This window comes from Ursus maritimus, unplaced genomic scaffold, assembly GCF_017311325.1.
Source record: "Ursus maritimus isolate PB19 unplaced genomic scaffold, ASM1731132v1 scaffold_23, whole genome shotgun sequence".
NCBI lineage: Eukaryota > Metazoa > Chordata > Mammalia > Carnivora > Ursidae > Ursus > Ursus maritimus.
The window spans coordinates 1,457,610-1,484,267 of NW_024424786.1; the positions used below are offsets into that span (position 1 = coordinate 1,457,610).

The 26,658-nt window shown below is 52.3% G+C and overlaps 1 protein-coding gene across 3 annotated transcripts in view; it reads left to right on the forward strand.

Moving 5' to 3' along the window:
• Nucleotides 1-286: 286 nt before the first annotated feature.
• LOC103682359 (F-actin-monooxygenase MICAL2) overlaps nucleotides 287-26,658 on the forward strand; it is a 210,374-nt gene continuing 184,002 nt past the window's right edge. For all 3 annotated transcript variants that reach the window (XM_040638820.1, XM_040638818.1, XM_040638819.1), the window contains exon 1: nucleotides 287-440. The gene's annotated coding sequence lies outside the window, so the exon portion shown is untranslated. The remainder of the gene's footprint in view (nucleotides 441-26,658) is intronic.

Consider the following 26,658-nt stretch of genomic DNA (forward strand, 5'->3'; position numbering starts at 1 on the left):
CCCAGGTTTTCCTCTAGCACCACCATTACGCCCCGCTGGTCTCAGACCTGTGCGGGTCTGAGTGGGAGGGCCCGGGGCTCCCTGCGCTCGGGGCAGGGCTACAGCCCACGTGCGCCCGCCGGCAGACGGGGTGACAGCTGGCCCCATGGGGGCGGAGCGGGCGTGGAGCGGGGGTGGGCTCCGCGCCGCACTGCCATTGGCCGCGGGCCTCGGGTCGGGGGCGGGCCGCGCCTGTCATTGGACGCGCTGCCGATGGGGGCGGCTCCCAGCGCAGGCAGCCGCGCGGCGCAGAACTGCAGGCGCTCGCCTGGCTAAGCCTGTGCGGGGCTGCCTTCCTAGCTCCCAGCTCCGCAGGCGGACTGCGCGTCCTGACCACCGCGTCCGCGGCCCGAGGCGAAGGCAGAAGCTAACCCGAGGCTCGGTGGCTGGCGCGGATCTCGGTAAGGTGGGTGGGGTGCGGGGCTCCAGGGAGGGAGGGGCGGGCGCGCGGAGACCGTGGCAGCGGAGCCTGGACTCTGTGCCCTGGCCGGCGCCGGGGAGAGTCAGGTGAGGCCGCAGCATCTCTGGCCTCAAACCCACCCCGCGGGGCGCCCGGCAAACAGGTGGCCCTGCCCGGGGGGAGACCGTGGCTGCCCAATAGGTCTCTGAATCGATTAGAACACAATAAAAGCCTCCCGAACTACCTCCTACTCCACCCCAACACACAAACCCTGCAATTCTAAGCCGAGAAAATCCCCAAACGTCAACACGGAGTGGGCGCCACGCGCCAGCAGGACTGCATGCCACCGGGGCCGACCATCCCCAAACTTTGCTTTCCCATAATTTGGGCTCCGCTCTATTCATGCTCTTCCTTGGCTCTTCAATGGGCGCTCCCCTACCCGCCCCGGTTTCCCTCCCTCCTTAACAACAGGAAGTTAAGTTGGGCCAAATGTCAGTGGCCTGGCCGCCTGTGGGCTGGGATTGGGACTAAGTCTGGGGCCGGGGCGTGGAGGTGGCCAGGGAACCGTGGCTCTGTCCTGTCTGTCGTGTACCCCCCAGCAGCCCAGGCGCACCCCAGGCCTGGGAGCACCCGGCCGGGAGGTCTTTGGCTCCCGCCTTGTCGTGGCTCGACTAACCCTGGGGAGAAGTGGGGTCTTGCCAGCTGTGTCTGCCACCGCTGACCTGGCTTCCAGACAGGAGCAAGTGGGGTTAACTTTATCCTGGGTCAGCCTCCACCTGGCAGAGCTGGGAATCATCATCGCCTTGCTGGATAGGGAAGAGGCGTGTTGAAACCAGAGTAAACGTGTGCCTCTTTCCACATTGTTAATTCTGTAACCTGGGTTCTTAAGGCCAAAAGAGCTTTTATTTGGAGGGCCATTGGGCCTTGTGGGACCTAGGGTGGCAGTGTGTGGACCCTCTTGCTGTCAGCCTCCCTTGCTCACTGTAGTCTTCTGTGGTTTCAGTGGGTGGGGGCGGGGGGGGGGTGAAGCCACTAACTGGCCTCCTTGTGGGCAGGTCCCTGGGAAAGACAGCCAGCAGCAGGTTGGCCCTCTGGTGTTTATGTGCCTGGGTGCCTGGCACCTGGACCAGTTCTGTTCTCGTGCTCTTCCCGGGGCCAACAAGTGGGCCTTAATTCTCCATGACAGCCCCAACGGATGTTCTGAAGACTCCTCGCAGTAAGAACTTGCCTGCGGGCAGAGGACGGATTTATTACGTGCCTGCGGACAGACGGACCCTGCCCTGTGGCTCTTTGGCAGCAGATTTCATGGTTACTCTCCAAAAACTCAGTTTTGCCCTCTTCATTTTAGACGTGGGGAAACAGACTCAGGTAGGGTAAGTTCCCAAGGTCACACAGAAAGGGTTGAGCCAGGATTCAGACCAGGCTTTGCCAGACTAAATTCAGTGTTCTTTCCTACTGCCCTGTGGCTGTGGAAGTGATGTCTGCAGGATCATGGCGCTACTGTACGCTGATATCAGAGAGCCTCCTGGCCTTTGAAAAGATTCTGTGTAAAGATTCGGAGGCCACTGCTTTGGCAAAGCACTTGAACTGACCCTGGTTGGTCCAGGTTGTTCAACCTGCAGACCACCTGCTCACTCTGTCCTCCAGTCAGGGACGAATGGCTGGTATTGGTCATGCTGTACTGGGGAGGGTTTGACCTGCTGGTGTTTGGGTACCATGGCGGGGGGCGGTGGGGAGGAAGCCTGCCTGTGCCATTGACTTGGTCTCACCTCTGAAAGTTGGCTTCTGGGATGGTCTAGGAAGACTTTTAGCTGAAACAACGTCTACCTTAGATCTGATTCTGGTTTTGTTTGTTTTGTTTTGGGGGGACAGTTGTTGAACTCTACTAATTATGGTTGTGAGGTGATTGAGATCCTCAGTTTGAGCGTACCCCTATAAAAAACGGCTTCACTCTTATCTGTACCTCCTTCCTTTTTCAGTCCTGGAGCTCTGGCTTTCTGCTCATCCCTCTCTTCTAAAAGAAAATCATGATTAGCCTAATACCAACCAATTGTACTTTAGTAAAAAGCATCTTAAGGACTAAGGCTGGTTTTAGGTGTGTTCATTGGAGGTCCATTCCCAGGAGCTGCAAGGAGCAGAGGAACAGCTGGGTAACCCCCCTCTGTCGATAACTGGGGCGTGTTTCTTCTCTCCGCCCACATCCATACCCTCATCTGGGTGTGCTGTCAACCATGGACCTGTCCCTTTCGCTCCCTGTTTCTGAAAGGTAGAGGTCCTGCCTTCTTGATAGAGAGCCTCTATTCTGGCGGGAGGGGTAGGGTATGGACGCAAGAAGATTTGGGCTGAACATTACTCATCTTAGAAGCCCTGCCAGGGCTACAAGTCTCTATTGTTTATGGAGCCAGGGAAGGGAATACTGTTTATCATGCTGGGACTTTTCATTGTTTATATCAGTAGGTCCCCACATTAGCCCTCCAAAGAAGTAGCTGGGGTTGTCCCCATTTTACAGATGAGAAGATTGAGACTAGGAAGGTTGAAACCACCCCTCTCCTTCACATGGCTTTTGAGTAACCAAGCTAGGATTCTGGTCTCAGTCTGTATGAATGAGATTGCGGTGCTGAGTTAAGGACCGAAGGAAGCAGGAAAGCCTGGTGCTGTGCTCTGCACTCTGGAGGGGTGGTGTGTGTGTCTCCCTCGCTGCACTCACTGTTCCCCAACTGCTGTTGTAATTCTTTGCGAACATGGCTTCCCACCCCGCTATGAAGTGGCTTTTAAAACCCTCGCAAAGCTTAACAGATTTCTTTCCTGGTTCTTACAAATCCTCCTTGCTCTTTGCTCCATACTCCCTTAGCTGTTTGTACCAGTCTTCATTAGGCTGTCCACCACAGTGTATGGCAGTCCTCTGTTCTACCATATCCACGAACATTTTCAAACACAAAACAGAGACAATAGTATAATGAGCCCCATATACTCATCTAGCTTCAACAGTCCTCAAGCTTACGCTGGACTGGCTTCATCTCTCTATTTTTCTTCCCTTCCGTCCTTTCTTCCTGAAGTATTTTAAAGCAAATCTCTGATACTAGTCATTTTGCTCCTGTCTAATCCATTATATATCTCTTTTTAAAAGAATGTTGTTGTTTTTTTCCTCATAACCACATTGTCATTATTGCATGTAGTAAAATGAACAGTGGTCCTTTGGTCTCATCTGTCTGTATTCAGAGTTCCCGGATTGTCTCAGAAAGGACCTTCGGAGTTGGTTTGTTCGAATCAGGATCCGGTCTGTGTGCTGCTCTTGGTTGCTGGTGCTTTTACGCCTGTTTGAATCTGGAGCAGCCTCCCCTCCACGGTTTAACCAGCCATAGCCCTCCCTTTCAAGTGCCCACCTTCCCCACTGGCCGGCAAACCCTTTGAGGCTGGAATCCACTTCTGTGCCCAGCTGGATCGCTGTGTGGCGTCTGGGATGGGGCGGAGGCTGCCTGAGCCTCTGTCCCGTGGCATCACAGCCACTGGATGCGTTTTGAGTGAATGAACCCTGTCCTGCACTTTGTGACTGCTTGTGACTGTGTTTAGATAAGAGGTTTAAAAAAAAGATGACTTGCTCGCGTGTGGAGGTTTCCTCAGCAAGCGTCAGTCTGTAAACATCGTGACATAATAGGAGAACTATTCCCTGGGCTCCCCACAGCACTCTGGTTCGTGCTGGGGAGCCCAGATGGCCGCCTCTATGCCCCGATCAGCAGCCGGTCTCCCCCGATCATCTGTGGGGCAGGCGGGGACTGAGGTCATTTCTGCCACGGCTTGGAATCCCTTCTTACTCAGCCTCAGGCACCACCACATTCTGACCCAGGCACTCGGCATCTGGGCTGCACGGAGAACTCTGCACACCTCTATCTGGGCGGCACGCCTTCCCTGTGCCTTCCCGAACCCCCTCTGACCTGCCCCACACCTGACCCGGTGTGGAGCCTTTCTCTACCCACAGCTGGGCTTTCAGTGTCTTGTCTGAATTTGTGGTGAAGAGATAGTGTTGCCTCTGGCAGCTTTGTGGGCATGGTAACGAAGGAGACCGGAGGCTCAGGAGGGAAGGAAGAGGTATGCTTCACTCCTGGAGTCCCTGTCAGACCTCTGTAAGATCTCACCCACCCGGGACGGGCCCTCTCTGCGAGCAGCACTCAGAATGAGGCGTTGTTTTTTCTTCTTCTTGTCCTTTGTTGTTGTTTATTTTGTCTTGGGTGGTGGTGTTGTGGTTTTTCACAGTCGTTTCCACCAGGCAAGTCCTTCTTTTCCCACGGCAGTGCCAGAGTTGATTCATTTTCCTTTATCTTTAGTCATCTTTTTTAGTATTTTCCCCAAATTTTTACAATAAAAACATTTTTCTAATGGAAAATCCAAACACTTGGGGTCCTTTTCCTCTTAAAAAAGAGAATTTTCTTCAATATGGATGGGTGGCCAAAATTATACATGCATGTTGTACAGTAGTGTATGTGGGTAAGGTCACAGAGCTGTTGGGGTTTTGATATTTGCTTCTTTTGTTTATTTGTTTTATGACATTATCTTAAAGAGCTTACCTGGGCTTCCTCAAATTAGGGAGTAAAGCTGGGGCTTAGGAGACAGGGAGCCGTGGAACCCATACAGCCTCACCCTCTCTCCCATTCTACCTCCTCCCTTTCCATCCTGAGAATTTCATTTTGGTTTCCCCAAAATGAAATCGTTCTAATGGTAGGCTCTTGATTTTGATTTTTTTTTTTTTTTTTAGTTCACGGAGGTTGAGCTCTCAGAGGAACACAGAATGACATGGTTGTTAAGGCCAGGTAGGCAGGGCAAAGCTTCCCCGTTGGGGAAGTGCCTGATAGCCAACACCCCACGGACCTCACTCTGGGGGGGCACTGACCGCTCCCTCCACCATTTCTGTTTCCTCCCTGCATCTTCTCCAGAGGTAGAAAACGTGGCTGGTCTGCACTGATAAGTCTCCTCCTTTCTAAAGCACTGATCATCTGCTCTCACAAACTCAGGGCTGGCAGGGATGATAGGGGACATGCGTCCTCTGGTCACAAACGAACTTTCACTGCAAGACCGGATCACCGTGCAGTCTGATTTTTGAGACCCTTCCCTTCTCTGTCCGCTGCTGAGGAAGTGTCCATCCCTGAAGAGCCTTTGGTGAAGGCCAGGTGTGATATCGTTTCTTAAATGTAATCGCTCGGTACCCTCCACACACCTAAATACTACTGTGGTCCATCCTAGGAGACTCTGGCCTGTCGCCGCGGTGGCCCGGGACTGGTGTGTGGACAGTGCTGGTGTTTTTAGGGTTGGGATTGTAGCGCATTCTTTGCACTAGTGTTTCTCTCCCCTGAGGGGCCGGGTAATTTCCGTGCCTGCATCCCACCCCGAATCCCCACCTCCCAGCCCGGATCCCTGGCTGCACTGGCATTCCTTCCAAGGCTGAGGCAGATTGCTCTTTGGGGAATGCACAGGTGTTGGCGGGTCTCCAAAGAGGGACTTCTTTCCTGCTGGTTTGGGGCTCAGGTGTTTCTCCTTCCCGGGTGTGAGGGATGTCCAGTGCAGATGTCCTTTCTGCAGGCAGCGAGAGGAGGGCTGGCGAGGAGCTGGACGGTGGCTTTTGATCTCTGAGCTGCCACAAGAGAAGGTTTACGGGACGTCTGCAGACTGGAGCTCCTGACACACCCAGTCCAGAAGCCCAGCCCTGCCAGAGGCGGGTGTGGGAGTTTAGGAACATCCCGTTCTGGCCTTGCCTCGGTAGTATCAGTGTGTTATAGCAGATGTGGAAACCATGGCTTTGCTCTTGTGACTCAGAATGGCTGGCCTTGGCTACATATCTTAGTACCGACTGTAACTGGCAAAGATTTGTAGGATCGCAGAGTTTAACTTGTTCCCCGGGGCCAGGAGACGAGGTGTAGGCGAGGATGAAGAAGTTCCAGAAAAAGCCACTTGGGCCCTTTGGTCCCTGGGAGAGCTGCTGCCTGGAGCAGAGGGGGCCCAGGGCCTGCTGGGAGCTTGGCAGAGCCACTGACCCCTCTGGCAGACAGCCATTCGTCCTGGAGGTGCAGAAGGGGTCAGTGAGTGTAGTGTGTGCCGTCCGTGGCTGCTGTGAGGTCAGAGTGCTGATGGCTCTGAGTATCAGGACACAGAGGCTTTTGCACAGCTTGATGCCAAGGGCAGGTGAGGAGACCCCTGCTTGAAGGAGGTAGGGGTCTGATGGCAGATGAAAGGGAAAACAGAAGAGAGGAATAGGTGGGGCCCTTGGGGAGGCCTCTTTCCAGAGTTCAGAGAGAGGACTGGGTCCATCTCTTTCCTCAGGGAATATCCTGTGGGGCTTGAGCAAGTGGTGGAGGCCAGGAGAGCTTCTGGGCTGTCTGCCTGGAGCTGTAGGACAGGACTGTTGGGAAGGAAGGAGGAGGCTCTGGATGAGGTCTCCGGCTTCTCCCGGGTCCCCGGTTTGTGGCAGCCAGGGGCCCAGCACGCCTGCCTGCTCCAGGTTTCCATCTCTAGCCTGGGTGTGTCTGTTATCTTGTACCTGACATCATGGACTCTCTTAAAAAATGACTCACTCACCCACACACAGACACACACAGATGCAGGGCACCCCCCCCCCTTCATGGATGAGGGTAACATACTCATTCACTCAGACCAAAGGTAATTCAATGAAAAGTCTTTCTCCTTCCCAACCTCCAGCCCTCCATTCTCTTCCTCAGTGGCATCTGCTCTTCCTAGTCTCCTGTGGATCCTGGCAGACAGAATCTAGGCATCGGTTTGTGCCTGTCTCCCCCTTTGCTCCTCTTTGGACCTGCTGGGAAGCACCCAGGTTGTGGAGTGGCAGGACCCACATGGCTGTTGACACTCGGTGGTTCTTTCAGTTGGCCAGAGCTTAACTATTTATTGCCCTTCCCCCTTACTTTGCCGCTTCTCCCCATGCGGAATCTCCTGGTGTTAGATTTGTGGGTGTGGAGAGCCTGGACATTAAGAATAAACCTCACGGGCCTGTTCTGTGATAATAGGCAGAAACAAACAATCCCACTAAGACCTGGGTTCGAATCCTACCATGTGGCCTTGGGCAAGTCTGTGAACACTAGTATTTTAGTCTATATAAAGGAAGTCATTACACCTACATCAAGGGGTTGATGTAGAGATGAAATTAAAATATTTGTCTGCTAAGCACCCTGCAGAGGTGGGCACTCAGAAATGTCTTTACTTCCACTTTTAAGGAGTGAGCCATTTTCAGAACAAGTGACACGGGCCTAGAATCCTCTGGATGGCTTCCTGGAAATCCTCTTGGTGGGTTCCTGAGCTCTTACATCCCTGCAGCAGGTAGCCGGTTCTCCATTTTCTGTCCAGTGCAGCCCCTCCCACCACCTCCTCCTGCCCTGGGGAGCCCAGAGTCTCCGCACCACCTCCTTCTGTGTCCCTCCCCACCCCCACTGGTGAGCAGAACACTGCTGGCCGCCTGGAGAGGGCTCTGGGCTGTTTATGGCTGCTCTCCGGGGTGTTTATGTTGTGATCTCTTCAGAAGCTCCTAGCAGATGTCTGGTTATTGCTGAAACTTCATCTTTATCTTCAGCATGAGAGAAGAGAGAGGCTATTTTTAAAGATGTTTAATTGGCATGGCTGCACAAAGCGGCATAGATTGCCTCCAAGCTTTGTTCTGCGTTGTTCCTGCTCTTTACCCACTCTGAAACCTTCCGATCCAGGCTGAGAGACCTTATATGTCCTGATTTTGGAGCAGCACTTAAATTTGGCAAGCAGTTGTAATCTCTTAAAAAGGTAGGTCAGGGAAGCAAAGGCGACCAGCTGCCTTTTTCCAGGCTGGGACAGATGGCAGCGTGAATGAGGAGCATTTCTGTGTCCATAGAAACCAACACCTGTCCCCAGTTCTGACCCTTCTTTTCACCTTTGGTGTCACCCCCCCCCCCCAAGCTGCCTGCTGATTGTCTCGGAGATCTTTAGCATTGCCTTTCCCTTTGGACTCAGGTAGGGCTCAAGGTGAGCAGGGAGTGGAATGAGGGTAGTTTCAAATGATACTGACCTCCTAGGAGGGAGGGGGAGAGAGAGATGGAGGCCATGACTCATAGGACCTTGGGAAGGGCCCTCTGTGATCATCCAGCTCTCACTCCAGCTGCCATGGTTTTTACTTATGGGGAAACTGAGGCTCAGAGGTCTGTTGGTACTGAGCAGAGGCCAAGGAGGTACGGTTCCTTGCTCAAGATCACCCAGCCAGGTGGGAGTCAAGTGTGTTGTCCCTCCACCATTTCTGCCAAGCCATAACCCTGTGGTTTGTCTTGGGCAGCTTTAACTGCAGTTGGCCTTCCCTTTTGGGGACAGAGCCCCGCCCCCTTTCTCACAGCTCTGGCATTCTTCGAATTTAGGATGTATATACTTGGAGCACTGGCTTGCTCAGTTGCTTGGTGCAAGGTCTTTCGTTATCAAAAATACCTCCCCCAGAGACTTGGGGCCTAAAATTCCTGCCTTTGTTTTCAGTCCTTGTCTTCAGAGGGCCTTTATAAAAAATATAGGATTGAACTGGGAAGGATATGTTGACAGGTTAGTTTATCTCTGATTAGCTGTCAGCTGAGGACTGAACCAAAGGGGATGAGTCAGCTGGGAAGAGGTGGAGGAGGGAATCAGGACTGTAAATAGGGTGCTGTCAGGGAGGGCATGGAGCTCCATGGCCAGGGCTCTTGAGCTCAGTGTGCAGCTGCTGTGCTGGGGTTGCTGTGATGAGTGACAGGAGCAGAGCCCTCACCTGATGCACGGAGGGGCATTAGACAAGCTATACCGATGCCCACATATTAAGGTAGAGTGTGGAATGTGCTTTGGAGAGCCTCACAGTGGAACCAGGGGAGACTTCCTGTAGGAGGTGGCACTTGGTGGTTGAGATGGGCCTTGGAAAATAGGATTCCCATAGGCAGAGATAGCCAGGGGTTTGGCACAAAGAAATGTGGAAAAGTGTGGGCACATTCAGGGAGCCACATGGTAGAAACATGGGAGCTTCCTGGGGGAGCTGTGGAAGTGTGGAAGGCCGGAATTGGGCCAGCCCTGAGAGCTGGGGGTGAGGGTGGGGAAGGGGGGTGGTTTCTGCAGGTGTCAGATGCTCCTGGAGCATTGTGGGCCAGCCTCTGAAGTGACTGATCCTCCCTCGCTTGTGGTCTCACAAGCACCTGAATATCCCCTTCAGGTAGGTGCTGCCCCAGGCTTCTGGTGCACACTTTGGGTTTACTTCCCCAGTGCAGGGAGATGCTTGGGAATGCAGGTGGGGCAGGACTGGATGTTTGCAGGCAGCTGGAACATGTAGTGGCTTGGCTGACTCCCCAGCCTTTTCCCTGGCCGTCTGGACACCTGGCCATGGGGAGGGGACAGAAGCTAAGCTCAGCTTCCGCAGTTCCAGTGTTAACCTGGCAGGTGGGAGGCATGGCAACCCGGTGTGCTTAAGGCTCTGACATTTGAGCAGGGTTGCCAGCACCTGTTCTCTGCCACAGAGGTCTCAAAAACACCCTTGCTGTGTGTCATGAAATCAGTTGCTCCTGCAAGCAGCAAACGGCATGAGTTCAGTGCCTGTGGGAGCTTTGACAGGGGGGAGGTTGGGGGGATGGGAGGTGGGGGGGTAGGGCACTGAACCAGCTTTCATCTTTCTTTTTTCTAGTATTAGTGCTACGAATCTGAGACCACATTGGTTCATTGATCAATTAATTGCTCATTTATTCATTCTACAACTAAGACTCCTGCAGTTTCCTTTATCTCAAGCATGTTGTCCCATTGACCGTGGTTTTCAGAGTGGTAAAACCTTTGGCAAGCCGCTTACTTTTTCTGAGCCTCAAGTGTCTCTTCTGTAAGATGGGTGTGATAATACTCACCTCCCAGGGTGGCTGTGAGAATTAAATGGGGCAGTGTGCACAGCACACTTGTCATGGTGCCTGGCCCCTAGGGAGCACAGAGGCCCTTCCTCCTCGAGTCTATTCCCCAGTTGGCCCACAGGAGTCAGAGAGCATAGATGTGGAGGGCTCCTCTTTGCTTCTGGACTCCCATTAGAGTACTGTTCTCTAAGTGACTTCTACCTTTAAGTAGTGACTTGTTAAGAGAATGGCTCAGTCGAAGCACCTACGTGTGCAATGAAGAGAGATGAGGCGCCTTTCCCTTTGTGGTGAGATCCTCACCATCAGACCTTGGTACCACAGGGCTGTTCCGTTGATGCGTGATTTCTCCACTGTGGTGGTCCAGCCTGGGCTTGGACATCAGAGCTGACCTGTGGCATCTGTGGACTCCTCCAGTCACCTCCCTAATGGCTCCCGATAGCTTCTGGCATCTGAACGAGTCTTTTCTTTCCCTCCACATGTCAGCTCCTCGGACATGAGGAGTTTTAAAGATTTTTTTTTTAATTAATTTATTTGACAGAGAGAGAGACAGCCAGCAAGAGAGGGAACACAGCAAGGGGGAGTGGGAGAGGAAGAAGCAGGCTCCTAGCGGAGAAGCCTGATGTGGGGCTCGATCCCAGAACGCTGGGATCATGCCCTGAGCCGAAGGCAGACGTTTAACGACTGAGCCACCCAGGCGCCCCCGACATGAGGAGTTTTTAATTCCAGTCTGTGATACCACCAATTGGAAGAAGTACCACTATTTCCTGTACCTTCAAGAAAGAAAAAGTGCTTCCAATTAAATTGTGGAATGATGCTCTGTTATCCCTGAAAAGTTTTATATTTACTGAAAGAAGAATCCTTTTAGACTTCAGACGTAAGTTTATATCCCATAACACTTGTATGTACAAAAAAAGGAAAGCAAATTGGTTGGGCGTTTCTAAAACATCTCCAGTTTCAGAATCTGACTCTTCCAATTCACTTTTTGACTCTGCCATCTTTGTGGCTCCTTTGACACATTATTATATTTTAGTAAAGTGATGATGCATTTCTCAGTCTTACTTAGATGTTAAGGGGCTAGAAGATACATTCTGCTTTCAGACGTTTTATAATTGAAAAATGCACATCTTCTAATTAGTAAAACAAGGTATTTAAAGACAGCCCCCTTGTTCTCTCTTGAGTCTTCTTCGAGATTAACAATCTGTGATGTGGGTTCAGTTCTTTTTACCTTCCCGGTGGTTCTCCTCTGAGCAAACTCCCATTTGTTAAGATTCTCATACACTGAGGGCAGTGCTCAGACCACATATGGTATTTGTGGTGTGGTATGACCACAGCAGAGGAAGGGAGCTATCACCTCCCTGGGTTAGGCCATTCTACTCCTCATAATGCAGCCCAAGATTGCGTCAGCTTTTCTGACAGGTACATCACACCATTGACTCACTGACATTACTGCTGACCAGATCTTTTTAACATGTGCTGCATTTCCTCTGTCCTAAACGTGTGTGGCTTTAGAACTTAAACGCAGAGCTTCCTCTTTTGTTCCCATCTGATTCAGAACAACCATTTTTGTTAAATTTCAACTTTGTTAAATTCGGTGCAACCATGTTCCATTGAGCTCTTTCAGGATTGTATTAAGTATGCCTTCCATATCCTTGCTGGAGGGGAGGTGGGTGGGGGGATGGGGTAAGTGGGTGATGGACATTAAGGAGGGCACATGATGTAATGAGCACTGGGTGTTATATACAGATGAATCACTGACCTCTACCTCTGCAACTAATAATACACTATATGTTAAGTAACTGAATGTAAATAAAATTAAATTTTAAAAAAGTATGCTTTCCATAGCATCACCTGAGTTGCTGATAAAATGCTTATCAGGAGAGAGCCCTCCGGCTTGCTACTAGAGCCCTCCCCTCAGGCACCATTAAATCTTTCATCAGCTTGCTTTGGGAATGGCCGCCTAGGCTGTCCCTTTCCTGAATCACCACCCGTTTGCTTTCCTGACTTCTGGCCAGACGTCTTGAATCTGGATATGCCACGGCTGTTGTAGTTTTCCATCTCCCACCAAGTATCCCGTCACAGGAGGAAGCGAACTCTCGTTGACAGCACATGTCAGTTCCCAGAGGGCCCTCAGACTGCTTGCGGGTGTCCCCGGGCTGCCCCGCAGAGATACAGCAGGAGGTTCAGCGGTCTCATCTGCAAGAGTTTCCAGTGCTCTGGGCCAGGGGACTTTCAGTCACTGAAAACATCTAAATGGACCAAGCTTCTCCCCCATCCCAGCGCCCATTCTCATCTCAGTGTCGGATCCTTGTCAGTCTAAAATGGCTCTTACAGAGGGGCCCCTGTGCACCCGGAGTGGGGGCCGAGGTCTGACTTCCCAGGGCCCCTTTCTGCCCCTGGACTTATTGACTCCAGATGCCCCCGCAGACCTTCCTGCCCTCTGCCCTCTGCTGTGCAGCCTGAGTGCATCCCAGGCTTGCCTCCTCCGCGTGGCGTGGGGACAGGCCTTGCACCACTGTCTTAGGGTTCTCCTGGTTATGCACTCTCCTTCCAGTGAGGGGATGTGGGCTTTCTTACAGCTGGCCTTGTCAGGGGCCCCTGTTCTGCAACATGTACTGTAGTCGTCTGCGTGCCAAGCGCTGGGATCAGGGCTCTGTAAACATAAACTCATTTAGTGCTTGTGCCAACCCCATGAGGGAGATCTTGTCATTTGCCCCACTTACCACTCAGGAAATTAAGGCACAGAGGGGTTAACTGATTTGCTCAAGGTTTCACAGTTAGGGCAAGAGGGGGAGTTGGAGTCTAGCCAGTTTGCCCCCAGAGTCCAGGTCTTTACCTCTATGGTGAGCTGCTTTAAAAGGCCCCTCCCCTTCCCTCCTCCTCACTGCCCCTCCCCCCTCACTCCTTTGCACAACTGGAACTGCTTTGGAGTCTGAATCATTGACTTCCTCAATTTCAGGTCCGAGAGCCCTTCCGTGCTCCCAGCCATTTGAAGTCTGTGAGAGTCTTCGGCACCAACTTCCCCTTCTTGGTCTCATAAATTTCAGAGGAAATGATTGCTTTTCCTTCATAGTTCCTGTATCCTCCTGGTCATTAACCCATTTTGCCATTGTTGTGGGAATCAGGTTGGTCCTGTTTCTATGGATACTTCCTCCCTCTTCCTCAAGGTGAGGCCAGCCAGGGATTTCAGCCAGTGGGGTTTCAGCACTTCCCTGTGGTGGTTCCCCTCCCCCCCACTCACCGCCACCCAACACCCGAGCTCTTCTCTGGCTGGCCTGAGATCCTATCAGCAGCTGACCCCACGGTGCCCACGGGGACCTTCCCTTTATGGTTCACGTCTTTTCTGAGCACACCTGTGTTCTCCAGAATATTTTCCTCTTTGTTTCATGCTTTTTTGTTACATAGAGATCTCGTCTTGGGGGCCCCACCCAAGTCCATCCCTTTAAGAGATAAAAGCTGGACATTGAGAAGTGTGTGTCAGTTACATAAAGAAAGAATAAATATTTATGTTTGTGGGTATATACATAAACATTGTCAGGGGTAGGCGCAAGCCATGAGAGCAGTTTCCTGGTTCCGAGTGGGGGCAGACCGGGTAGATGCGGTCTGTATACTTTTGTGAGTTTTGATTTTTGAATGTATTTCCGACTCAAAATTTAAAACAACAGAACAAAAAACCCCAACCACAGACAACCTGGTTGAGTCAGTGCAGTGCCTCCTCGTACCGCATGGGCCTCTGCTCCTCAGGTGCGCACGGGGCTAGTGACAGCCCACCTACCTGGTAGCGGGACGCAAGGGGACCCTGTCCTACAGCCTGGCACTTGGGGGGTCTGAGTAAACCGCCTCCTCCCTGACTCTCTTCTTTGAAGCTCCGAGGGAACTTGAGACTTTGCTGCCTCTTGTAATCGCAGTTTACTAAGAGCTGGTGCTCCACACGGGCACCTGGGCCTCAAGTGTTGGTTTTCCGCTGTGACTCACCAACAGCTCACACTGCGGTCTTTCCCCCCTGTTGAATTCCGGGATTTGAGGTAGCTGGAATGCTCCGAGGGCCTGGGTTTGCCTCCAAGAACGATGTCCTTTCCTTTTCCAGACCTGCAGGATTTTACAGATCATCTCTTTTCCCACCATACTCATCTGCCCAGCTCAGGGGCGTATGATTAGAATGGGTCTAACACCCTTTGAAAACAGAAGCCCATAACTGGGCTTGCAGATAACCAAGGTCAGAGCAGACCCTGAAGAAAAAAATGCAGGGCGTTGGGAGAAGCCAGTGCAGGCACCTGTAATTGAGGAAATGACCTGGTTAGGAAAGTGACTTGTTTACCTTGGGCAGGTAATTGGGAAGCAGACTTTGAGCACCTACTGTGTGGCCTGGGCCCTGTGCTATGGGGAGGGCAGTGTGAGTAGTGTCCAGCCTCACCTCTCAAAGCGTTCACTACATACTCGAGAAAACAAGACATACAGCTTTAAAAAAATTAAGTAGGAGATTGTGGTAACGGTTCAGATCATAGAAGGCAAATCACAGGGTAGTTCATGACTAATTCCATAAGATGGTGGAAATAGCAGTGGGTAGTTTTCTGGGGGCTGGAGAGGGCCTGGAAAGCTTGGAAGAGAAAGAAGGAGGAGGAGGAGAGGAGGAGGCTGCATTTGATCTGGATCTAGAAGGGTCCATGAAGTGCAAATGGGTACGTGGGAGGAAGAGGAGAGCATTTCTAGTGGGTGTAGAGGCCTGGGGAGATGGGAAATGGCTTGGTTTGAAGGTGGGCAGAAGGAGAGGAAGCTGGACATGTGAATTTAGGACAGAGGCAGGCAGCCTTCAAAATGACAGGGAGATGGAGAGAGTGTGTGTGCATGCACACGCCTGAGTTCAGAACAGGGATGGGAGGCTGTGGGCCCAGGGTCTCGTAGGGCACTCTTGTAAACCCTAGGGAGAATGAACAAGAAAGGGTCTGGCTGCCAGGCACCTTAATCTAGACATCTACAGCGCCTACTCCAGAAACGTCTTCCGGAGCAGAGGAGGAGGCCAGAGGCATGCTAGCCATTCCCCACCATTGTTCTGTTTGCACATTTTCTTCTTAGGCATGTCAAATGTCGATTCACTCGGCAGATATTTATGAGTTCTTATTCTGTGCCGGAAGCTGTTCTAGGTGTGATGGTTACAGAAGGGGAAAAAAAAGGTAAAGTTCCTTGCCACATAGACCTTATGTTCCAGGAGGGGGAGAGAGACCATTAACAATGAGGTTAAATGTATGAGGCCAGGCAATGAGGTGGACAAAGAGTGCTAAGTGGAGAAAAAGATAGGATGTTCTGGGTGCAGGCGGAGGGAAACAGTTGAGGAGAAGGCTGGAATTTTAGTTGGGGTGGTCAGGGAAGACCTTACTTGCCCTGCCCCTGAGACTTAGAAGCTGGCAAAAGAGAGGTCTGGGGCCAAAAGGAAGGAGGCCAGGCCAGATCCTGCAGGATCTCGAATCCCCAGTTGAACCTCTTCCCACCCACTGGGGGCTTCGGCTTTAGGCAGCAGGGAGCCTTTGAGCGTGCTTGAGCGGAAGAGTGCCACGTGTGGTGAGATGTCCCTGGTGACTTTGTAGAGGATGGGATCTAGGGGGCTGAGGTTCCAGATGACCAGGACCCACAAAAGTCCACTAGTTTGACACCTCTGAGTTAGGTACAGTGGGGTGGAGCTGGGAAGCAAGAGCAGTGGGGCAGGGGAGGGGGAGAGCAGGTGCTGGCAGAAGGGGACTGATGGCAGAGCTTAGATTGGAGGGGGAATGACGACCAACGCACTAAAGTTCTTAGAATTTAGGGCTTGGCGTCAGTTCAACATTCTTGCTGTAACTTTATTTTAGAATAGTGTAGTGCTTAAGAATGTGAGCTCTGGGTTTGAATCCTGCCAAAGTGGCCTTGGGAAAGTTACTTATCTGCTCTGCGCTTCAAGCGCCAGCCCCGTCAAATGGGGGTGAAGTAGTACTTATCTTACAGGTACAAGAATGCTTAGCACAGTCCCTGGTATATGGGAAGTACCCAGGAAGTATTCGCCGCTCTGACCCTCCTGCTTCTCTCTCCGTATTTAGGTGTGTGTCAGTAAAATTAGTGTGTTGGGCATATCTTTCCTGTGGTCCTAAAGCTAAGTCAAATGAAGAAAAGTATGCTCTTAAGGACTAAATGAGGTAATGCATGTGATGGGTTTAACTTAGCGGCAGATGAATACTAGTTCAAAGTACTATTATCACCGCATATCATCATGCAGAAAGTGATTTTCCAGTGGAAGTCCTTTGTAAGGTCATTTATTTAACCATCGCTTATCGTGCCTGTGCTGTGCACTAGACACACGAGGTCATTTCATCTTTGCAACACCAGCCGGAATCAGCCTTGTTAACCACATCTTACAGATGGGGAAACTGAGGCTCAGAGACATGAAGATTTGCCCAAGGTCGCACAGCCAATAAGTGGCAGAGCCAGGATTTGAGAGGTTTTTTTTCCCTCTGACATTGAACTACCTTTTATACTAAGAACAATTATTCCAGGAGTGATCTGTTATGTAAATGTACGTTGACAATTAGGCTACGTCAGTCTCCCTTGGTGCTGGTGGTGACCTGGAGCCTTGGGGAATACAGAGCCATGGCCAACTTCGCAGATAGACCAGGGGCAGTGTCAGAGGTAGGACCCTGGACCTGGAGTCAGAGTTGCACGTGGGTGGGAGATACTGTGGGTCAGTCAGCACCTTCCCTCAGTGACTCATCCCCTCACAGCCCTTATCAGAGCCTTTCAGCCACAGAGAGAGTCGGCCTGAGACCTGCGTTGCTTGACTCAGCCCCTGGTATGCTGGAGGAGGAGCAGCGTCTGACGGGAGCAAATCCCAGCTCTACCACCTACTAGCTATGTAAGGCCAGGATAGGAGTGAATTTCTTTGTGCCTCAATTTTGTTATCTGCAAGCCCACTCATAGTAATTTTATGACAATTAAATGCGGTAAGCCATGCAAATACCCAGAATTCCCTGGCCCCAGCAAGCCCTGAGAGTTAATATTATGCTAGTAACTATTGTATTATAATGTTATAAAAGCCTCCTTTGACCTCTGAGGCCAGAATAAAGTGTCCCACCCTCTCTGCATGGGCCCTCCATGTGTGTGTAGCTCTTCACAGGACTGTGAGCGCTCCAGACCAGGAATAGGTCTTAGTGTGTGTGTGTGTGTTTGTTTGTTTGTTTGTTTTGAAACCCCTGGAGACAAGTGCCTTGTCCTAGAAGATGTGGAAAGAAGTTTGCCAAATGGAACGGGTTCCTAGTTTTCCACTTCGCCAGCAGCCGCATATTCTGACGGGCACACCCACCTCCCAGGATTATGGAAAGCGTCTGCTATTTCTCGGGCTGCTTCACAGTTAGCCAAGCACACTCACATGCAGGTTTTACTCGGTCTTCACCGTTGTCCCCTGTGGTCATCGGTTATTATCCCCATTTACTAGGTATGGAGACGGAGCCTCCGCAGGGTTCAGTAATCTGTCCTCAGACTTGCAGGCAGAAGGTAGTGAAGTGGGTGGTCCCCTGCCCATCCGAGGAAGCCTGGATCTGGAGGCTCAGATCCACAGAGCCTCTCCATCCATTCCCCTGTGCCCTTCTCCTGAGGAGGGCTGGGAGGAGACCATGGGACCAACAGACCTTTCTACACCTCTGCCTTCTTCCCCCCACCTCCTTCAGGACCTGTTAGTTCCAGAAAAGCACAGGACAGTGGGCTTGACCCAGGCCAGGGATGGGACTTGCTTAAAGCACCTCCACTCTAATTTCCCTTCTCTGTGGGTCTGAGGCCTGGGCTGGGGCTCTGGGCTCGTGGGGAGTGGAGACATGGGGAGGGTACTGTAGCTTTAAGCCTTTGGAGGCTGGGGGATGGGGGGATGGGGGGCTGGGGTCTGAGCATAGACACTCCTTAGGGGTACCTGGCGCTGGAGGCAGAGGAGGCGGCTGACACCCATGCTTCTCCCAGGAGGAGGAACAGGCGCTAGTTGCAGGGCCCAGAACCATATCCAGGGTGCAGGGGAGCTCCTGGGGGTGCCGAAGTAGCAACTGCTAGGCGCGGGAGGCACTTCCTTTCTAGGGGGAAAAGAGGTTCCAGCAAAGGTGGTACTCAGCCCAGGGCTCTAGGACAGACCTGAATCCAGACTTCTCAAACTCCAGAGCTGTTGCTTAAGCGGAAGAATCTTCTGTTTAGTTCAGCTTAGCGGGCTGTTTTTGAGGAAATACCTATCATGTCCCAGCAGGGGTGGGGAATAGAAGTCCAGTGAGATAGGGAGCCAGCCGTAAAGAGCTCATGTCCTGCAACTCCCTTTTTGCCTCTTCTCCCTCTGGGGAGCCTTGAATTCTGGGTTGCAGTGGTGACACTTCCGCACACGTGGCAGCGTTCAGATTCCTGGTGTCCCAGCGCGTGGGCTGGAGTTTGGGCCTGGCCGGTGACACGGCAGCGCGGGCAGGGAGCTTGCAGATCACATGCTCATTGCGTTGGGTGCTGGGCCTGCTGTGTGGACAGGGGTTATTGGGCCTTTCAGGTTGTGATTCTTGGTTCCCTCCAGGATTGTCATATGACCAAGGGAGCAGACACAAGAGTGTCTCTGGGGTGTGGGTGAGAAAGATCCTAGGTGGAATGGCCCCCAAGATGACGGCTCGGGCGGCCCCTCCCTCCCTCAGGCCAGCCCTGCTTCTTGTCCTCTGCTGAGCTCTGCCTGCCTGCCTGGCCATCTCTGCCTCCAGCTCCTTGCTTTCCTGTTTCTGGTCTGCAGTGCTTTTCTTCATCCTCTTTGCCTCTCTCCATCTCCAGGGCCTGGATTTAGCCCTGCCTACTCCAAAAAGTCTTCCTAAACTCTCTCAGCCCAAGCTGCCCCTCCTTTCTCCCCGCACCTCCTGGGCGGAGAGGGCAGCCCCGAGCTCAGCGGTTACGTGTTATGTAACGTGTTTTGAGCACCTACCCCAGGGCAGGCAGCAGACAGAGGCGAGGACTTTGGAGTCTGGCTGGCCTGGGCGTGTGTTCTAGCTCTGATTCCTGTGAGCTGAGTGACTTTGGGTAGGTGTTTTCATTTCTGAGTCTCCCTTTCCTCTTCAGAACTTGAGAATGTGGTACCCACCTCACAGGGAAGTTGTAAACTTCTGCTGAAGTAATCCCTGCAAGGCACTTAGCCCGCCTGCTGTTCCTGGCTATTGTCAGTGGCTCTCCTGTGGCAGCGGTTACTAGCCTTTGACAGGCACTGCTGTATTTAATCCACACCCTAGCTTTAAAAGGTAGACCTCATCCCCCGGAGAGGAGCACAGGAGCGTCAGTGTGAAAATGACGTGCCTGATGTCTCAGGACATGGAGGCAGTGAGGCTGGCCTTGAGGCCGGGTGCCCGCTGGCTGGCTTGGCCACAGCATTCTTCCATCTACTGCCTCGGCTTCTCATTCCCCTGCTTCCCTTGCTGTTGGGAGCTCTTCTCATTCTTTGCCAGGACACTCAGCAAATGCTCATTGAATGATTTTTCCTAGCTGGTTTAAAGGAAACCAGGTGGGGTCAGGGCAGGGGCAGGAAATGGGACCCCTTGAGAGCATTCCAACCCCTTTCAGATCCCAGCTGATCCAGCTTGGCCACGGAGCCCTGGGGGTGGGGGTGGGGGTGGGGAATTGCGTGCCACCCTAGCACCAGGCAGTGCTGGGTCCTGTGGCCATCACACCCAGCCCAGGCAGTGCGACCAAATCATGCCCTGAGGGAAAGTCAGCCTGTTCCTTTTGATTTATTTATTTTTAAATCGCAGAGCTATTTAAATAGCAATGCTATGAAAAGAAAAAGAAAAGTAAGGGAAATACCTGTCTGGGTAGTCCCCTGTGACTGGGGCAGCCACTTCCTGAACCTGTCTGCTCGAAAACAAAGAAGAAGAAAGCCACCAGCTGGCAGGGGGCTCGGGCGCTGTGTGGCACTGTGACATGGGTGTCTGCAAGGGTCCGTGGGGGAGGCCTCTTACTGAAAGGCTCAGCGAACCTCCCGCACACCCACAGGGACAGCCCGTGCCCTGCCAAGGCTGCTCTGAGTGATGGAGCGTTGTCCCCGGGGAGGTTGGAAGCGACCACTTTTGCTCCAGCCAATCCCGTCTGTCCCAGCTGATGTCGGCATCTGCATAGGCCTCACTCAGCTGGTTGATTGGCGTGTGCCTGCACAGACTCTGGTGTCGGGGACTCGGTGTGCAGAGGTGTGTGTCCACCCCCAGCTAATGCTGCCGGAGATGGGGAGGCAATCGGTGTGATTTTGCTCCCAGGCTGGGGTTTTGGTGTTTTGTTGTTTCTGTTTCTCTGAAACTCTTTAAAACACACCTGAAGATGGAGCTGCTTTTCCTGGAGGGAACTGAGAGGACGCTGTGGGAAGGCCCCAGGGGGACAGGAGTGGACTCTCTTTGCTGGCGGGAAGAGGAGACACTGTTGAGCATGGTAACTTCACCTGTCAAGTCAGAAGCTCTTGGGAAAGGTGACTGCGAGTCAAAAAACAAAAAACCAAATCCTGGGAAACTCTGCATGGGCTCTGACTGGCATATCCTGCTTAAAACCCACGGATACGTGCCGTGTCCATAGCGTCACAGTGTGGTTCTTGGGGATTAAAGTAACTGATGAAGGGAACGTGCCCAGGGACTCCCTCCAGATACCATAATGCTCCCTGTCCTGTCAGCGCCTGAAGGCAGCCCCTTCCTCTGGGAAGCTGTCTCTGGGTGGGGCTCGAGGGCGGCTTGTAAATGAGGGGCAGCAGCCCATGAGCATCTCCCCTGGGTATTGGAGTACAGGCCTGAGTGGCAGCAGAGGGGCTTGCGTGAGGAGGAGGCCTCAGGCTCGGGTCCAGAGTATGCTGGCATCCATGGCAGTGTCCCTGGCAGGTGGACTGGGCATCGGGCACCAGAAGCGTGACCTCGATGAGTTAGGCATTGAGCTCTCTGAGCCTCAGTTTCCTCCACTGGAAAATGGGTTGGATAAGCATCCAGCTCCTAGGGCTGACCTGCAAGTTGAAGGCGATTGCCCCAGGGAAAGAGTCACTCATTTAAGGGCTCAGACAAGGTGGTTTCCCTTCTCTTCCACACCTTCGTTCCTCCTCTAACAAGAGTTCTCTCAAACAACTGCCTGGAGTTTTTTGCCACACCGCTGTGAAGTCCATGAAAATCCTCTCCCCTTTCTCTTCTTCCTCTTTCCGACCGCTCATTGTGAGGAGGACCTATGTCTGAGGCTGGGTTCCCAGCCAGGGTCCGCAGGACGGCACTGTTCGCCTCTTTGGTTCCAGCATCTTTCTCTCCCAGGAAGGGCATGGGTTTGCAGAGACACCTTGCTGCATGTCTGCTCTTCCCTGGCTGTCTGGGCCTCACGGACAGTTCACGGCCGTCTTTTCTCCCCGGGTGGGAATTAGTGACGAGGACGCAGCCAGTTGCCGAGTGCTGTAGTTAGTTGAGACTCTTGGTTTCACGTGACAGGAATTCAACTTGAATGAGCTTCAGCAACAATGGGATACTTGGAAGCTTCTAGGGGAGACTCAGACTCAAAGGAAATGCTGCAGAAACAGGTGACCTTCCCCTGCTCAGTGGCCCATGGCTGCAGGCAGCTCCCAGCTGACCCCACATAGCCCTCTACTCATTCCAAGAGGACCAGGGCTTCCCCAGGTTTTCAGATTAGAACCTGGCCCGACTGGGAGCAGGTGCATGCCTTGTGTACTCGAGATCGTGGCCAAGGAGGAAAGATACCGGATGCACCCATCTTGAGTCCCATACCTACCTTTTTGGCTGAGGAGTGGGCGATGGGGTGGAATCTGTATTGGAACAAAGGGAGAAGGATGCTTGTAATATTAATAATTAAGAACGATACTAACTCACTTGTATGGAGTGCTTGCTTTGTGCCAGACATTATTCTAAGATCTTTACCTGCATCACTCATTTAATCTTCGCAGTCAATTCCATGTTCTCTACTGGGGAGCTGAGGCACGAAGAGGTGAAGCAACCTGCCCAAGGTCACACAACGGGCTAGTAGGAGAGCTGGGGTTGCAGCCAAGCAGGGGAGTCTGCATGCGCTCTTCACCGTCCGCTCTAGCACAGACAGTCACACCCTGTGTCCTCTCGGTCTCCATGAGCTATGCGCACGGGTTCATCCTGACCCACGTTATCTCACTTCATCTTCAGAACAAGCCCGGAGTAGGTACCAACGTTAGTCCCATTTTCACATAAGAACCTGAGGCTTACAGAAATTACATGACTCGTCTGGGGCCATTGGACTAATTTCAAGCGGCAGAGCTGGGGTAGGAAGCCAGGTTTGCCTGATTCCAGGGCCTGAGCCCATGACCACGTCTCTGGGTAGCCTTCACATTCAGATGCTTCTCTTGATCTGGCAGATGCTCACCTGGTACCTGGGAGGAAAAGCAGAGCTGGGTCAGCCTCTGAGCCTTTCTTCTCTTTCCAGGGGATTGGGGAGTATGGTGTGGAGACCTTGGCACACACTCCTGAGGGGCCAGCTTTGTGGTTCTGAGCCAGTCTTGGTGTGACTCATGCTAGCTTACACCAAAGAGTTCTTGAACAAGCCTTGAGTGCATCTCACCTCTGGAGTTTTCCAGTTCTTCATGCAGCAAATGGTGACGGAGCATCTAGTGGTGTCAGGCCCTGTTCCCAGTGCTTGGGCTCCCTCAGTGGAGACCTGACTCTCTGGAGCTAGGCTGGGAGCACAGCGGAGAGAAAGGTCCCCTGAGATACTCTCACGTCCCTCGCGATCATGAAGTGACTCAATCACACAGGAAATCTTTCCTGACTCACCCAAGTCAGGTGCACAGAGGCCTGAAGACTTGGTGCTTCTCTGCTTGGGACTGGCAAGATGGTAAGTCTGGGAGGAGACATTGTTTCCTCATTCTGTTCCAAAGGGAAGCATTGTGTCAAGGAGCACACACAGGAATGGTGTCAGGCCAGCTCCACTGTGAGTCCCAGATGCTATGGCCAGGTGAGGCGCTTGCTGGGCCATGCCTCAGTATCCCCCCGTCGCGGGACTGTACCACCTGCCTCCCAGGGTTGCTGGGAGGATTGTCTGAGCTGGCACATGCTAACTACACACTGCCATGCCTGGGCATGGCTTAATCTTTTTAATTCTTCCTTTTAACTACTGACGAGCTTTGTTAGGTGTCTCCTAAAGTCAGAGCCCTTAGAGGGGAGCAAGTTAGAAGGGGTCTTTGGTGAGGAAATCACCAATTAGGTCAAACTTCTCATTTTATAGATAAGGAAACTGAGAGCCCTCAGGGGGAAGGGAGGTGCTGGGCCCTAGGACTTTCTGGTTTAGTGGAGTTAAGGGAAGTCAGAAGTATGTTTAGCTGTGGGTCAGACAGGGTTTGAGTTGGTCCTTGGAGTGGCTGGATTACAATGTGCCCAGGCCTCTATGGGAATCTGATCAATGGTCGGCCCTTATAGACTGGTCCAGAAATGCCCACCTGCATCCCACTGGGCAGTCAGTCCAGTGTGCTTCCTTTGAGAAGCAGGGGGGGCAGAGAAGTGGAGTCCTCCAACCTCTCTGAGCCTACAGCTCGGGCTGATAGAGAGTGGGTGAGGCAGGCCAGCCTATTTGTCGGCTGCCATCGGCCTGAGAGGTGTGCCTTGATAATGATTGATCATGGTGGGAGTGATTGGAACTTCTGCCCAAGTGGCTGTGGGGACCCGCCGCAGTTGTGCTGGGACCCCTCTCTCCTTAGTGTAGTGGGAAAGCCCGTGAGCACTGGGTCAGCCAGCCGTGGGCTTGAACCCTGCTGTGCCGTGGAGCTGTGGCAGGTGCCTTCTGCTCTCTCGGCCTCTCCGTCCCTGTTTGTGAGGAGCCACTGGAAGAGAACACATCTGGTCTACCAGCGTGCGTCATGCATGGTTAGTGCTCTGTAGACAGTAGCTGCTTTCCCATTCATAGACTGAGAATTCTGAAAGTGAGTTCAAGTCTGAGGCTCTAAACACAGTCCATGGTGTATAGAGAGCATACATGTGTAATCGATTCTGTGGGCAAGTTGGCCCACTGCCCTGCTGAGCAAAGTGTGCCTCTGTCCGTGGAGTATGCGTGTTACCTCTTGTACAGCTCAGATTTCTCCTCCGTGTTGACTTTTGTCCTCCTGAGGCCACCTCTCAGGAATTTGGAGTTGTGAAAGTAAATTCTTAGAAGTGCTTCAGAATGCTGGGCTCTATTTCCAAACAGGTGCAGGGGCATTTTTCTGCAGAAGCAGTCGGATATGTCCACACCGTTTGGGTGGTCAAGGGAAGCCAAGATAGTAGTTTGTTTAGGAAACTCGGCCATGACCAGATGGTCTGCTTTTAGAACTTCCTAGTTTATTTAGTGTTTTGGACCCTTTCCACCTCAGGAAATATGGCAGATTTCACATTGGTGACTTATTACCGAGGTTTTACACCAGCTTGACTTACTTTCAACATGTCTTCACCTTAGAAATTCTGGCACTTTCTGTTTCTACTAAAGCAGCTACTGAAGTAATCTTTTCCAGACCATCTTACTTTCTCTGTAAACCTTTGCATAGCGATGTGATGAACCCTAGAGTGCACATTCAGCAGATACGGTGGGATTTGTTTAACCACCTAGCAGTTCCTTTCTTCACATGCAAAACTTGGAGCACAGAGAGAAATTCTCTGGGCATTTCCTCTTGTTGGGGAGTGTTCCTAGAGGGTAAAGTCCACAGCCTGTGGGACCTCGTGGCAGGGAGAAGATAGGAGGCCGTAACATAAGGTAATGTAACTGACATCCATTGCGGGGCTCTTGTTTTTAAGGGAACGTGGCAACCTGTGCATGGCTCGTCCCACGAGGAGATGACTTTAGTCACGGCGATGCCTAAGAATCAAGTAAGTCTCTTTCGTGCCATCGAGTTGCCCTTGAGGAGCTGGCTTCAGGTGTGGAAAGTGTAGGGGCACTTGTACTCTTTCTTTAAGCCCAAGTGAGCGTGACTCAGTTTGGAGACACACTGGTCGGTGGAGGCCTCCCTTGCCCTCCCTGGCCCTCTTTCTTTGCCTGCAACTACTGCGGTCAGTCGCACGGCCCTCTGTGCTATCAGAGGAGGGAGGGAGGCGGGGTTGAGACTGAGGCGTGTTTCGAACCCATGTCAGTGGTCTTCAGGTGGGCGGACTCTCTGCCCCTTGTCCTTTTAGTAAGAGCAGCAGCTCAGCTGTCCCGACTCCAGTCCCAGCCCCTATTGTGTTTCTGTCTCCGGCTGGCCCAGATCTGGGCCAAGGCAAGAATCTGGCCGGGCAGCTTCTGGAGGGAGTGACTGTAGAGCACTGCACCATGAGTCCAAGATTTGAAACTGTGATTACAGCATCTTCCTCTGCTTGGGTTCCCCTCTGAGGAGAGCAGAGCCGTTCACCTCTGTAAATTCAGCAAGTCCGTAGAGGCTTAGGGCTAGGTGGGTGGGTACGGACAGTAATCCATAATGACTGGTTAGCACAGTCACCCTCAGGAACTGTTGTGGGAGCCCCGGCCGCTCTCCCCAGCTCCACTCTGTTCCCCTGCTCTGTCCTCTACAGTGCTGCCAGAACTTTCTGGAAGATAGTCTGACCATCACTGCCCTAGTAGCCCTCGGGGCCCCCTCCTGTTAGACCTCACCCTCACTTCATAGCCTTGTTTTCTGCCTCTCTCATTTACCCTGGCTTTAGTCCCACAACTCCTGGAACAGATGTCCACACTGCGGACGTGCCATTCCTTCTAGAAGCTTCCTTCCCTTCTCCAGGCAGAGTCGACACCTCCTCCTCCTCTACACTCCCATAGTGCTTTATTTGGACGCCAGGTACATGACTGGCTGAGTTAAGATTTGTTTGCTTGTTTGTCTCACTCCCTCGCTGTGGGAGCCTTGAGGGCAAGGACCCATCATCCAGCCTCCCTGTCTGAGCCAGGCAGCACCATCCTGGAGACACAGTATTAGGCACGTGGCAGGTGGTCAGCAGCTGTTTGTTGATTGAGGGAGTTCAAACCCCAAGATTTCTTCAGGGCTTTGTGGTTCATGAAGCTCTATGTCAGTGTCTTGTGGGAACCTCACTCCCTGGGATGGGTAGTCCTATCATCCTCACTTATTTTATAGACATGGAGACTGAGGTCTAGGCAGTCAGCTAACCTGCCCCCCGGCGGCAGCTCCTAAGGACCAGGACACATGTCTCCTATGGCCATGCTAGTCTGGTTTCTTTAATACTGAATTTTATAATTAGAGAGAACCCAAGAGATGATTTGGCACAAACCCCTTATTACCAGATAGGGAAACTGAGGCCTGGCCTGAAGATACTTTCTCAAGGTTACTTGCCTAATTGGTGCCAAATGGAGAATTGGGACGTGGACCCTGGACTTCCAGTCTAGCATCCTTCCTCTCCTCCTCCTTCCTCCTCTGCCTCC